Source organism: Geotrypetes seraphini, chromosome 17, assembly GCF_902459505.1.
Source record: "Geotrypetes seraphini chromosome 17, aGeoSer1.1, whole genome shotgun sequence".
NCBI lineage: Eukaryota > Metazoa > Chordata > Amphibia > Gymnophiona > Dermophiidae > Geotrypetes > Geotrypetes seraphini.
In genome coordinates, this window is record NC_047100.1 from 27109869 (window position 1) to 27124023 (window position 14155).

General features: G+C 45.3%; 1 non-coding gene across 1 annotated transcript; it reads left to right on the plus strand.

The window, feature by feature from the left end:
* The first annotated feature begins 13653 nt into the window (after window positions 1-13653).
* On the plus strand, window positions 13654-13726 carry TRNAF-GAA. Its single transcript has one exon. It is a non-coding gene; the product is annotated as a tRNA-Phe (tRNA).
* The last annotated feature ends 429 nt before the right edge of the window (window positions 13727-14155 follow it).

Here is a 14155-nt window from a genome sequence, read left to right on the forward strand (position 1 = left end):
CATCTAGAAATGCCTTGGATTTTTTGGATTCAGCCTCCAAGGGAATAGATAGAGAGTCACACATCTCTTTAAGAAAAGAGGTGAAAGAAGTTGCATCAGGTTTGGAGGACGGATCTAAACCAGAAGGATCCTCGTCCCCTGACGAACACTCTCCCTCAGAGAGGAAAGGCTCCTCTGAATCACCCCACAGATCAGGGTCCCTCACTTGAAAGCTACAGTCCCGTGACTCCGGTGTGGAGGGTTCTAGGTGTCGAGTTTTGTGAGTCGACTTACCAGACCTCTGTGACCCGGTACCGGGAGATGTTATAGGCTGTGTCGGCGCCGATGTTTGAACAGCCTGGTGTAAGGATCTCGGTTCCGGCGCTAAGACCGGCATTGATACCGAAGAAGTGATATGCCTCGGTACCGACAAAGTGGATGCCGATAAGGGGGGCTGCTCCACTGCCGGTACCGGCGGCTCAGACCGGACCGGGACTGGAAGGCTCGGTGTCAAAAGAGCAGGGAGCAGCTGTTGGAGTTGTTCCTTGAGCTGGACCTGCAGGACGGCGGCAATGCGCTCGTCCAATGAAGGCACCGGTACCGCTTTTTTCTTCTGCGGTACCTTGGGTGCCGCTCTACACTCCGAAGAGGAACCCGATGTCGAGGGGCTTACCTCAATCGGAGCGGAGTGCTTCCGTGGACGCCTCGAGGTCGGCAGGATTTGGCTCGCTGCCACTGAGACCGGAGGACGCTCCAGTGGGGAAGGCTTCTTAGCCGGCTTACCTGAAGGATGCGACGCCGGCGTGGTATCACGCGGTGTCGATGAAGTAGGTGCCGACTGCGTCAGGGCCGAAGCCGGAACCGGTGCCGCTGAATCCGACATCTCGGTACCAAATAGTAATCGCTGTTGGATTTGACGATTTTTTAAAGTTCTTTTTTTAAGAGTGGCACAGCGAGTGCAGGTGGACTCTCGATGGTCAGGACCAAGACACTGTAGACACCAGTTGTGCGGGTCTGTGAGTGAAATTGGTCGAGCGCACCGCTGGCACTTTTTAAACCCGGGTTGAGGGGGCATGAATGTAAAAACGGCTTCAGCCAAATCGAAGGCCGAGGCCTCGATGGTGGCAACAGGCCCCGCTGGGGCAAAACCGAAAAAATGAAAGAAAAAATTAAATTAGATTTTTTTTTTTTTTTTTAAACAAAGAAAATAAAATAAAATGAGGGAAACAATATTTTCCAACGAGTTTACGCGAGCGGGAAGGCGAAAATAGAAAAAAGTTTTCAACAGCTGTTGAAAAATGCGTCTTCTTAGCTCCGCGGAAACTAAGAAACTGGGGATCGCGCGCCTCCGTTGGGCGGGAAGGCACTCGCGCGTGCGCGGTGCGGCCTGCTAGAACTTTCCAAGTTCTTAGAGTGCAATCACTCTAAAATTGTCGGTGCCGTCACCCATCAGTCAAGAATATGCTGCCTGCTTGTCCTGGGATAACTGATGAAACTCTACTTATCTTAAAATAGAGGGGTGATCTTTCTCTAATGCTATCATTCCACCTCCATACAGCAGGAGCTGCCAGGCCAGCCCACGACTGAGCGGACTACATGTCCCAGACTGCACTGGGCTTTACAGCTCAGTGCTGAGCTACCTTAACAAGGTCATCCTGCTGAGTCAGGGGCGGGGTTTATCTGCCACAGAGGAGAACCATTGGAGAGAGGTCTCCAAGGAAGGAAGGAGCCCCAGGGGGGAGAGAGAGATTTCCCCTTTCCTAGTTGGAGCCTTGGAAAAGTTTGGGACATGGGCAAGAACCTCCGGGGGTAACTGGTCTCTACTGAAGCAGGGTAAGCCAGGCCCATAAGGAAAATAAATGTGAAGTGACTTAAGGCCAAGAAAACTAAGTAATTGTTGGGTCTTTCCTGAGTCTGTAAAGATACAAACTCAGGTCTCTAGGAAAATAAAAGCTCTCTCATTGTTGCAGCTTTTCACAGTGGTTGTTTGAGTCTGAACTGGGCTCTGCCACAAGGGGATAAATAAATGGGAGGGAGGGTAAGAGAATAAGAGACATAACACATAGGTGTAAGAGGGATACATTTGCTACACAGGGCGGAGAGAAGGTTGACACTGTGTTATTTAGAAGTATGGTAAATGCTTTGCTGAAAAGTGAGCTTTGAGGATGGCCTTTAATTTTTGAAATGAGAATTTAGTATGTAAGAATAAAGGGATATAGGATATCATTCCAGAGGGAGGGTGAAACAATCAAGAATGAGCATGGTATGAGCATGGTATGAGCAAACTTTTATTCGGCTTCATAAAAGAGGCCCTTAGAGATTCTGTATACTTGTCCCAGACTTTATTGAAATGAGATGCAGTCTTTGCCTCCGTCACTTCCCCCAGGAGGCCATTCCACAAATTCACCACCCTTTCCATAAAGAAGTATTTCCTTATGTTACTTCTGAGTCTGACTGGCAACAATTTGTAACTGCCAGATAAATGAGATCCTGGATTAGCCCCTGATGCAGTCCCAAGAGGGGAGAAACATGGCCATGTCAGACTAATGGAAGTGTTTTAATAAATATGGTTATGTTTTCATTGGTTCATGGAAAACGGCGCAAAAGACAAAGGCGCGCGCCGACAACTGAGTGCAAGACGGAGGCGCGTGCTGAAGACAATTACAGTTTTTAGGGGCTCCGACGGGGGGTTTTGTTGGGGAACCCCCCCACACTTTACTTAATAGACATTGCGCCGGCGTTATGGGGGGTTTGGGGGGTTGTAATCCTCCACATTTTACTATAAACTTAACTTTTTCCCTAAAAACAGGGAAAAGTTAAGTTTTCAGTACAATGTGGGGGGTTACAACCCCCCACACCCCCCATAACGCCCCCACAACGCGGCGCGATGTCTATTAAGTAAAGTGGGGGCACACACCCCCTCGTAGGAGCCCTAAAAACAGTAATTTTAAGTGGCGCACGCCTCCACACTACGCTCAATTGTCTGGGCGCGCCTTTGTCCAGGCGCGCTTTTGACCTGACATCGTTTTCATCAGGGTGATCTGCTGTGCTTTTGTTCAGACTGGATAATAATAATAACAGTTTATATACCGCAGTACCGTTAAGTTCTATGCGGTTTACAAAAGATTAATGAAGTACAAGTTGAGAGAACTTAAGGGATGGGAAAACAAGAGGGGGATAGGGTGGTACAGATTTTGCAGATCGATTGCCTGTTTGTTTTTGGCAAACCAAGGAAGGCAGGGTTCAAATGCTGCTTCTTCCAGTGATATTCCTTATGACCTTGGGCAAAGTCATCATCCTGCACTGAGATTATAAACCCTCTAGAGCAGCAAAACAATATAGTAGCCTGGATCTGGGCTCAGATTTGGAAAGATGAGTAAATCTAACATTCAAATGAATGAACCTAGGCTGCAGAAAGACATTGCGAAACTATGATCTGTCAAATATGAATATTAAAGACTGTATGGCAAATTTAAAAACAGAAACAGGCTTCTTCATTTTTGGAAACCTTGCCAAATTCCACCATACATTGTACAATCTGGTCTTCTAGCTAAAAAAAATAAATAAATATTAATGCTTCTGCGCCCTTCCCAGTAGCAGGGATTAGGAATCCTGAAAACGAGTCCTCATCATTAGGGGGGAGGGGGGGAATTTTTACTAAAGTGTTTTAAGTTATTAATGCATGAATTAAGGTGCATTAACCACTCCCACAGAAGCATAAAACCAGCTATTGCAGTGTGTGTTTTCTTATTCATGTATTAAGAGCCAGATTCTGTAACTGGTGTCCAAGGTGCCAGCCACGTGTCAATCGCACTTAGGCGCCTTTTAAAAGAATCGTGGCTCATGGCGCCGACCGCAAAACTTCAGGCATCTGCAATGAAGGCCAAGGTTTTGATGTCTAAGTTGTTTTGAGAATCGCACCTAACAGCAGCTGAGGTAATTTCTACCCCTGAACACATCTACTTTGACCTTAGGCCACCTTAGATGCAATTACAATGCCTAATTTCTTAGGCGTCTACTAGCACCTCATTTTTTTTAACGCGTTTTTAATTGATTTATAACAGTGCGGTCAATTACCGCATTGATTAAAACCAATTAAAGCAATTAAGGGCTAGATTCACTAAACAAACCGATCATGTACCGATCGGTTTGCGACCCGATTTTACTCTGGCCCGATTCACTTACCTCTCTGCCAATCCAATCCACGCATGCAAATGAGGGGAATGGTATGCAAAGTCGGCAGGGACACGATTCACAAAACTTTTGCAAACCAACTGGGCTGGCCAATCAACCCAAGAAGTGACTGCTGGGGACCAGTCGCAAACGCCCTTTTCCACTCTCCAGCTCCATTGCCGCCCCGACAATATTTAGGAGCAAGTTTCAAGTTTCTTAAAAAATTTGATGTACACGCAATGTCAGATACTTCAACGCGTATGACAATTTAAAATTAGGAGACTCGGGGCAAAGCATGATAGTCTGTTTAGTTCCCCATGATAAACTCTCTGCCCCCGAATCTCTCCTGCCCTTCCCCGCACTGCGAGCCCATGGTTTTAACCCGCAGGTTAAAACCACGGGCTTGCTGGGCTACTAAAACTAAAGTCAAAGTTGTTTGTTTTAAAGTCACGGCTCAGACAGGTCTTAGACGCATGCGCAAACCATCGGGATCGCACACTAGCAATCCATGTCGGTGGATGGGGGCGTTCCTCATATCGCCCACCATTAGAATAGTATTGGTTTCTAAATCCATCAGACCTGCCCGGATCGGACACGGATCAGTCACGATCGGGCAGGTTAGTGAATCTAGCCCTAACTGCAGGGATAATCGAATGTTTTACTAGACATCCTGGATGAAACTTAAACATTGTGAGTTAGACCAGTGGTTCTCAACCCTGTCCTGGGGGGACCCCCCAGCCAGTCGGCTTTTCAAGATATCCCTAATGAATATGCATGAGAAAGATTTGCATATAATGGAAGTGACAGGTAGTCCAATCTCTCTCATGCATATTCATTAGAGATATCTTGAAAAGCCGACTGGCTGGGGGTCCCCCCAGGACAGGGTTGGAAACCACTGAGTTAGATGATGTAAAAACTGGTATAAGTGCCCAAAAGGTATCCAAAGTGACCAGATAGCCACTGCAGAGACAAAGCAAGGACCCCCACACACTCCCCCAGTGTTCACTGACCCCCTCACACCCCCACAAAGATCAGAATTTAAAAAAAACTACATAACTCCATCCAGAACATCAGCACCTGGTAGAGGAAAGCCTAGTAGAGCTGCACCCAGGTGTCTTAAATAGCCTGGGGGATGGGCTAGTGAACCTTAGAGAGGAGGATCCAGACCTATAAGCCACTCTAACCACTACATTTATGGTGGAACATGTGCACCCTCCAAAACCCTACTCTACTGCCATACAGATACCACCTGTAGCCATAAGGGTTATTGGGGTTGTTGACAAGTAGGTATATTGGGTTTGGGGGGGCTCACCATAACCTATAAGGGAGTTTTGGTGAGATGTTTATTAGAGAATGACACGGTGACAAAATTCATCACCGTTCATGTCATTCTTTAAGGAGAGAGGGAAGAATCAGAGTATGAATGGCCACAATCACTGACCCACAAGCTTTGCTTTGAAGAATGCTGGTGTAGAAGGACCGAGGTTGAAACAGACACTACAGAATGACAGTCTCTGGTATCCAGAGCAAATATTGTGATGTCATAATGCCTCATTCCACCAGTGCCTAAGAGCCAATCCCATCAGTGATGTCACAATGGCTTCATTATCCTTGGCTCACATAAGAATCAGAGTATGAATGGCCACAACCACTGACCCGCAAGCTTTGCCTTGAAGAATGCTGGTGTAGAAAGACTGAGGCTGAAATAGACACTAGAAAATGACATGGCTATTCTTATGTAATGTAATTTATTTCTTATATACCGCTACATCCGTTAGGTTCTAAGCGGTTTGAAGAAAATATACATTAAGATTATAAATGAGAAGTAAGAAGGTACTTAAAAAATTCCCTTACTGTCCCGAAGGCTCACAATCTAACTAAAGTACCTGGAAATTAATAAAGAAGAGAAAATAAAGATGGTTGAAAAAAGAAAAATTCTATGTGAATTTATAGGATGGAAATTAAACTGACAGTGAAGAACTGTATGAAAAATACATATGGAATGCAGTTAGAGAGGGTAGGTTACAATCTATTGATGGTATTTGTTTAATTGTTGTGTTCTTATGACTTGCCGGGCATGTCCCCTAAAATCAGTACACAGCCTCTGCACTTTCTGCTGTTAGGGTACATTAAGTGCTAAAAAAATAATGCACTTTAGTAGAAGACCCTCATAGTGTATCCATGCTGTAAAATATTTTTCTAATAGCAATAATTCATAGGAGCATATATTTTGCATTGCATTTGCTATGGTATCAACACATTTTCTTAATAAGAGCATCCAGTTTAGCGACTCTTTCTGCCTGTGGAATCAGCCATCTGACAAATAAAGATGGGCTTTAAAGACTGTAGCATTTTTTCAGAACATATTTACAGCTAACAAATTAACCTGTCTGTACCGAGAGTTGTTTTTGAGCAAAGCAAATGTTTCTCTGATGCTCCTCACCAGTAAATGTGGTTATCTTCCAAGATATCATTAGAGGTATTAAGTTTCAAGCACCTCCATCACCCATAAAGCGCATTTTTTTCCCCAAATGTACTAAGTCATATATTACCACCAGTTGGTTTCTAACATTTGTTGCTGCAAGCACATTTTCTTCTGAATTTAAAGCCCGAGAGCTGGTCTTAATGGGCGACCTTAACATGAGGCTGGTTGGCCCATGTTGGTCGCCCATTGAGGCTAGAGAGGGCAGGGGAGGGGGAGGCCATAGGTTAGGCAGGAGCAAGTTTTAATAATTGTCCTGCAGTAGGGAGGTTAGGGGTTGGTGAAAGGTAGGAAGAGGCACCTGCCTCCATGTCACAGGTCTCTTCCTGTTCCTCGGAGGTGGAAATTTTCCCATCCACCCACCCCAAGGTGGGTTTGGTGGGTGGTGATCGGAACTGGGGCTTGGGATGGTCGCAGCAGCGGGAATCCTGAGCTACTGGGTTTTGGGGGCTCATCAGGTGATGAGCGGTGATGCAAGAAACAAGCTCTGTGAGCGATTTGGGTTGGGTGACCCGGAAAGGGGGCATGGAGGTCCATGCCTACTTCTAGGCCCTAGATGGCATGTCAAGGTCAGGGCTCCGTTCTAGTTTGTTCAGTTATACTTTTTCAGTAGCTCGGAATGTTGTTTAATAAACAAAGCTGCGGCCTGGTTTTCCTGCCAAAAGAGAATCTGGTGCATTATTATTATGACTAATGTTGTTACGGGAGAGTGTGTTAAGCGGGAAGGGTGGGGGCACAACAGGGTCGTTCCAAAAGTCCCAGTGTTAAAGTACACAATTGGTCTTCACACAGTCATAAAACCTACTATGTAACAGAGTTTTGGAGCACCTAGAGGTGATACAGTTAAACTCAATTATTCCCCCCACCTTCTCCCCCAACCCCCAGAAGATTTCAATCAGAGGGAATAAAACAGCTGGAATAAAATAAAAAAGGAGACGCATACACAAAAGTGCAAATCTGCGATAAATGGAATACCTGCCTGCGTATAGCACTCGGCTATTGGTCCTATTTTGAATGGGATGATTCATCGCGACCATTTCACCGCAGACGTTTCAGCGAGGCTACGATGGAACAGCTGCAATCAGTCGTCCCCTTCCGGTGGGAGTGCTTTAGGGAGATGTGCCAGACTGAATCATCCCCTTATCAGTGGAGAGAGCGACTTCTTCCGCCCCAGGTCAAGAATTCCCTCAATGCTTGATGCCAAAATCCAGGAGAAGGTCAAACATAGGCAAACCAAGGATGCAGGAGTGCAGGAATGGGCGGACTGGGACAATCTTCCCGGGTACCTGCAACGAGCAGCTGAGAGCTCCGGCCCGGGGCTCCCCGACAGCCACCAGTGCAGAGACGCCCCAGCTCCCTCCCCGATACCTGGGCTTCCCGTCAGCCACCGCCGCTTGCTTCTAATTTTGGGGAGGTGTGAGGCATTGCCCCTCACAAACGTTGAATTGGTCTAATTTGGGGGGGAGGGCTGAATCGGATTCATTGGGGCCAGTTTATCGTGCTGAAACGGCTGTAATGAACCGACAGCACAGAACGGCCGCAATAAATCATTCTAGACATGGCAGTATTGTAGAAGTCCTTTTCAGTTTGGTGTTTCTTCATTTACGATACCACATGGATCCCTCTCCCTGCTGTCAACATCTCTGATCTTTGGTTTCTCTTTACCTGTCATCTACCTTGGTCTTTACCTTCCTCTGCTCATTCTCATTGCTCTCATCTTCTCTACCCTACCCTTCTTAGGTACAGTTTTTAATGTATATATATCTCTGATCCCTTTCCAATTGAAAGATACTCAGTCTAGGCTCACTAATCTTTACCTAGAGCTATTCACAAGGCTCTGTGGAGACTCTTTGCAAGATAAATTTATTCACTTGGATTGATTTTTTGTTTGAATAAACCCATTTTAAGAGCATTTAAATAATATATTCAGTAGATAAGCTCATGTTGTCCTTCAGCTACCTTGCTCTAATTACATTTGAAAAAGCTAGACCTGGGCTTCCCAAACCTGTCATAGTGATCCCATTGCCAGTCAGGTTTTCAAGATATCCACAATGAATATTCATGAGCTATATTTCCATACAGCACCTCTCCTGCATGCAAATATATATTTGGTGGCCGTGATCGATATTTTGAAAGTCAGCTGGAAGTGAGATCACAAGACAGGTCTGAGACACCCTGAGCTACAGTTTAAAGTCACAGGTGGAAGATCACCTGTAGATTAGGATGGCTCCGAGTCCTGAACTAATCTGCATTCTTACAGCATGTTAAAGCTCTTCAAAGAACCTTAAAGCAGAGCTTTAAAGCCAGGCTTGAAAAAAATCACATCAGACTTGTACCTGTTCGGACTCTTTAGTGATTACATAAGAACGTAAGAATTGCAGCTGCTGGGTCAGACCAGTGGTCCATCGTGCCCAGAAGTCCGCTCCCACGGTGACCCCTAGGTCAAAGACCAGTGCCCTGAGACCAGCCCTACCTGCTTACATTCCAATTGAACAGGAACCCATCCAACTTTGTCTTGAATCCCTAGAGGGTGTTTTCCCCCATAACAGCCTCCGGAAGAGTTTTCTACCACTCTCTGGGTGAAGAAGAACTTCCTTACGTTTGTACGGAATCTGTCTTCTTTTTAACTTTAGAGAGTGTCCTCTCGTTCTCCCTACCTTGGAGAGGGTGAACAACCTGTCCTTATCTACTTTGTCTTGAATCCCTGAAGGGTGTTTTCCCCTATAACAGACTCCGGAAGAGCATTCCAGTTTTCTACCACTCTCTGGGTGAAGAAGAACTTCCTTACGTTTGTACGGAATCTGTCTTCTTTTTAACTTTAGAGAGTGCCCTCTCGTTCTCCCTACCTTGGAGAGGGTGAACAACCTGCCTTTATCTACTAAGTTTATTCCCTTCATTATCTTGAATGTTTCGATCATGTCCCCTCTCAGTCTCCTCTTTCCAAGGGAGAAGAGGCTCAGTTTCTCTAATCTCTTGCTGTACAGCAACTCCTCCAGCCCCTTAACCATTTTGGTCACTCTTCTCTGGACCCTTTTGAGTAGTAACGTGTCCTTCTTCAAGTATGAGGACCAGTGCTGGAAAAGATAAGAGCTGAGCCCTAAGTTGAAATTAGAATTATAGAGAGGCAGGTTTTTCTTCTTTTCATGTTACTTAATATCCTGGCTCTCCCTACGCGTGGCACCCCCGAAGTGACATCAGCGGGAGAGATGTGGTCGCGAGGTGCACGTGGCCGTTGTTGCTCGCAGCAGTGAACAACTAGAGGGGAGGAGTGGGAAGAGGTGGGGTGAAGAGGAGAAGGGATGTGGCGTTCCCATCAAAATGGCGCCAGGGCTGGACCTTCCTCCCTCCCAAGCCACTGTCTGCAGCACTTACCCACAGATAAGAGTCTTAAATATTGATCCATTGGTTGTGATGTTGTATCGGCTTTCTTGTGAATTATACTTTTCAGAGTTTTTGTGGACGATCGCTTGTTTGGCCTGCCATAATGACAACCCCTTCCTTTTAATTTCTGTTGCTGTATTCCACAAATGAACTGATTAATAAAACAAGTTTGCAGCAACTGAGAAATCTTACATATATCACCTGCCAGTAGCACAGTGAGGGTAAGTGGCACCCCTCCCACTCCCTCTTCTCTGCCCCCTCCCCCCTCCCCCCTCCCCACACGGCATGCCTTCCTTTCCCCCGTACTTTTTTAATTTTCTAGATGAGAGCAACAGCACAAACTTGCTGCCTGCGTCGTGCCTGCTATCCTAGGCAGAGGTCCAGGAAGTGATGTCAGAGAGAGGTCAAACCCAACGCGGACAGCAGGTTCATAATGCTGCTCGCGCAGGAAAAACGAAAGAGGTACGAGGGAAGGGGCGCACGGCAGGGGGGCAGAGAGAACTGGTGTCTGCGCACTTTACAAAGACCGCGTCCACCCTGCGCCCCCTTTACTATGCCAGCGTCACCTGCTCTTTCCTTTGCTCCCCGAAGAGCGAACCTGTAACGTCTGACCTTTGTTAGCTTGAAGTGTGGAAAATCGACTGCACTGGTCATCCTAAGTTTCTTTTTGGCAGCTCAAAACCTTGTTGCCGTCTCCCTGAACCAGCTAAGTTTATTTTTCTAGTGTAAACTGATACTGTATTTCTGAACATTTTTTTTTTTTCTGCAGACACAAAATGGTGGTGGGGGAGGGATGCGTGAACACTTTAGATAAGAGACGAGCCATCGGGGAAATCGGCTACATTTATAAATGTCTAGGGGTAGTCTGAAGCGATGTGCAATCATTTCCATCCCAGGCAAAAAGCTGTCCATAAATACAGAGGAGGGGGGGCTTTGCCTGGAACATCTCACCCTGCAGAGACATAACAAGAGTTAACCGGTCCCAAATAAATCTACAATAATGTTGAAGTGGGATGAAGGGGAAAGATGCCAGAGAGAGCAAGAAAAAAAATAAAAAGAAACAACAGAGGTACAAAATGCGGCGGTCAGGCTGATTTTTAGGTTGAAGAAACCTCCTATCGAGTAATGCATTGGCTGCCAATGGAGGAGCAGGTGAGGTTAAGTTTGGTTGCTTCTGTTTGTTTGGTTTAGCTCCCAAATCTAGAATTGAGCTTTTCTCTTTTGCAACCAACAGACACAAGAAAAACTCACATCTGAATTTTGTTTTTCCACCTGATAGAGGATGTAAACTTAAAAAAACATCATGAAAACCTTTTTTCATCTCAAGCAGCGTTATGGGGTCAGGATTTAGGACAATTGCTTTTGCTTACTGACACTTATGGGGAATTTAGGAGACATCGAAAAACATCTGTTTTCGAAGTATTTAGGCAGCTAATTCGTAAAAATTTTATTATGCACTATTTTGTTTCATTTTAATGTCTCTAATTATTGGCTTTTAACTTTTTTTTAGTTCTATTCAACTTCTTTTATTATTTTTTTTAACTATTGTAAACTGCATAGAACTTTGTGGCCTTGTGGTATAGAAATTGATTATTATTATTATACCAAAAAGTAGCCTTGAAGTAGTTTTTATTTTACAGAAGAAAAGCAGATGAGGGCGTGGGAATACTTATAGAATTTATTTTAGAAACCACTTTTAAATCATTTCCATCCCAAACCTTCTCAGCTATCAAAGGTGTCCTATTAAGTAAGATATAGTTACAAACCAGGATGGAGCCAATGTAACACGAATAAACACCATCCCCCAAGTCACGTCTCACTTTGTCAGCCGTGTGTTTGTAATACCGACTGCTGTGCTAAGTTCTGCCTTTCTCCGCTCACCGTGCTATGTCTCACCATACCGTGTTTTCTCATTTTATGTTTTTTACCATGCTTTGTTAACTATCCCACCCACCCTCCTTAAAAAGCCGTGCTAGTGTTTTCAGCATAGGCCGCGGCGGAAACAACTCCGAGGCTCATAGAATTCCTATGAGCATCTGAGCTGTTACCGCCCCAGCCGGCACTAAAAACGCTAGTGTGGCTTTGTAAAGAAGGGGATATGTTTGCCATGGTTGCCTTGCTATTTTCGACCTTGTGATGTCTGAGAGTGTGGTGCAGGGGTTATAACTACAGCCCTGGCACCCTGTGCTTGTGGGTTAAAGCCTACATTGTCCCCTGTGATCCTGAGCGGGCCACTTGGTTCCCTCACTGCTCCAGGTACATTAGATAGATTGTGAGCCCACCGGGACAGATAGAGAAAAATGCTTGAGTACCTGAATACAATCATGTAAACTAACTTAAATAAATAAATAAAAGTGTGAAAAGTTTCTGTCTGGTAACCAGAGCTGAGATTGTGATGTCATAATGCCTCATTCCACCAATAAGAGCCAACCTCATCAGTGATGTCACAATGACTTGATTGTCCTATACTTTTGCTACATTTTGATTTTCAGAGTGGCACAGTGGTTAAAGCTACAGCCTCAGCTCCCTGAGGTTATGGGTTCAACCCCAGACTGCTCCTTGTGACCCTGGGCAAGTCACTTAATCCCCCCCATTGCCCCAGGTACACTAGATAGATTGGGAGTCCACCGGGACACATAGAGAAAAATGCTTGAGTACCTGAATACAATCATGTAAACCGTTCTGAGTTCCTCTTGGAGTAGGTATCTTCCTGTCCCCAGGGGGCTTACAAATCCAAGGGGCCATTTTCATAAAAGGCATTAAGGATTGTTTTTTAAGTTATTTGGACGCTTATTAAACTACAAACTGGCGCGTCCAATCTTCTGTTTCGCAATCATTTGGTTGTTTTGCTGCTTTATTACCTTTGTGAAACCTTTTGGTGTTTTTTTGTGGATTTTGTTATTTTGTCTGCTAAAAATCTGGACATACCCATCCAAATACTGCCAGGCGCTCCAGAACAAGATCATTAACATTCAAACCTATTTAATTGGTAAAAAAAAATAAAAAAAAAATTGCATGCAATGGCATAGCGAGTGTGAGAGGCAATTGGGGTGGTGGCACCCCTTGCCCGCCTGCTTCTCCATCCCCTCCTCGTGCTCCTTCCCCGACCCTTCCTGCTGCACGCACACCGCTCCCCTTCCCACATACCTCTGTAACATTCCTGGCACGAGCAGCAGCCCCTAAGCTGCTGTCACGCCAGTGTTGACTATTCCTCCGACGTCACTTCCTGGGTGCGGGTCCAGGAAGTGATGTCGGAGGAAGAGCCGATGCTGGGGTGACAGCAGGTTGGGGGGTGGGGTTGATGCTCGCACCAGGAACGTTATGGAGGTATGGGGAAAGGGAAGCGGTGTAAATGCGTGGCAGTGTGGCAGAGAGGACGGATGCCTGTGTCCTTACCAAGAAGGCACCTTGATAAAGGGGGTGGGGTAATTAACTAACAAGGGCTTTTACAAAGCCGTGGTAGAGGTTTCTACAACAGGCTAGCGAGATAAATGACATGACGCAGTTTTGTAAAAGGAGCTCTAAATAAAAATAAAAAGCCACAAAAATTATTTTACTGAAGACTTTTCCATATTTCTTAAGATTGTGGAGTAATCACCTGAATTTGAAAAGCTAATTATCTGATTTATTTGTCTACTGCCGAAATAGCTCAGTTGGGAGAGCGTTAGACTGAAGATCTAAAGGTCCCTGGTTCGATCCTGGGTTTCGGCAAGGTGGTTGCTCTTTTCTCCTCTTGCATGAGGAAAGACTAAAACGATTAGGGCTCTTCAGCTTGGAAAAGAGATGGCTGAGGGGAGATAGGATTGAAGTCTACAAAATCCTGAGTGGAGTAGAACGGGTACAAGTGGATCGATTTTTCACTCCGTCAAAAATGACAAAGACTAGGGGACACTCGATGGAAGTTACAGGGACATACTTTTAAAACCAATTAGAGGAAATTTTTTTTCACTCAGAGAATAGTTAAGCTCTGGAACGCATTGCCAAAGGATGTGATAAGAGCAGATAGCGTAGCTAGTTTTAAGATAGGTTTGGACAAGTTCCTGGAGGAAAAGCCCACAGTCTGTTATTGAGAAAGACACGGGGGAAGTCACTGTTTGCCCTGGATCAGTAGCATGGAATATTGCTACACCTTGGGTTTTG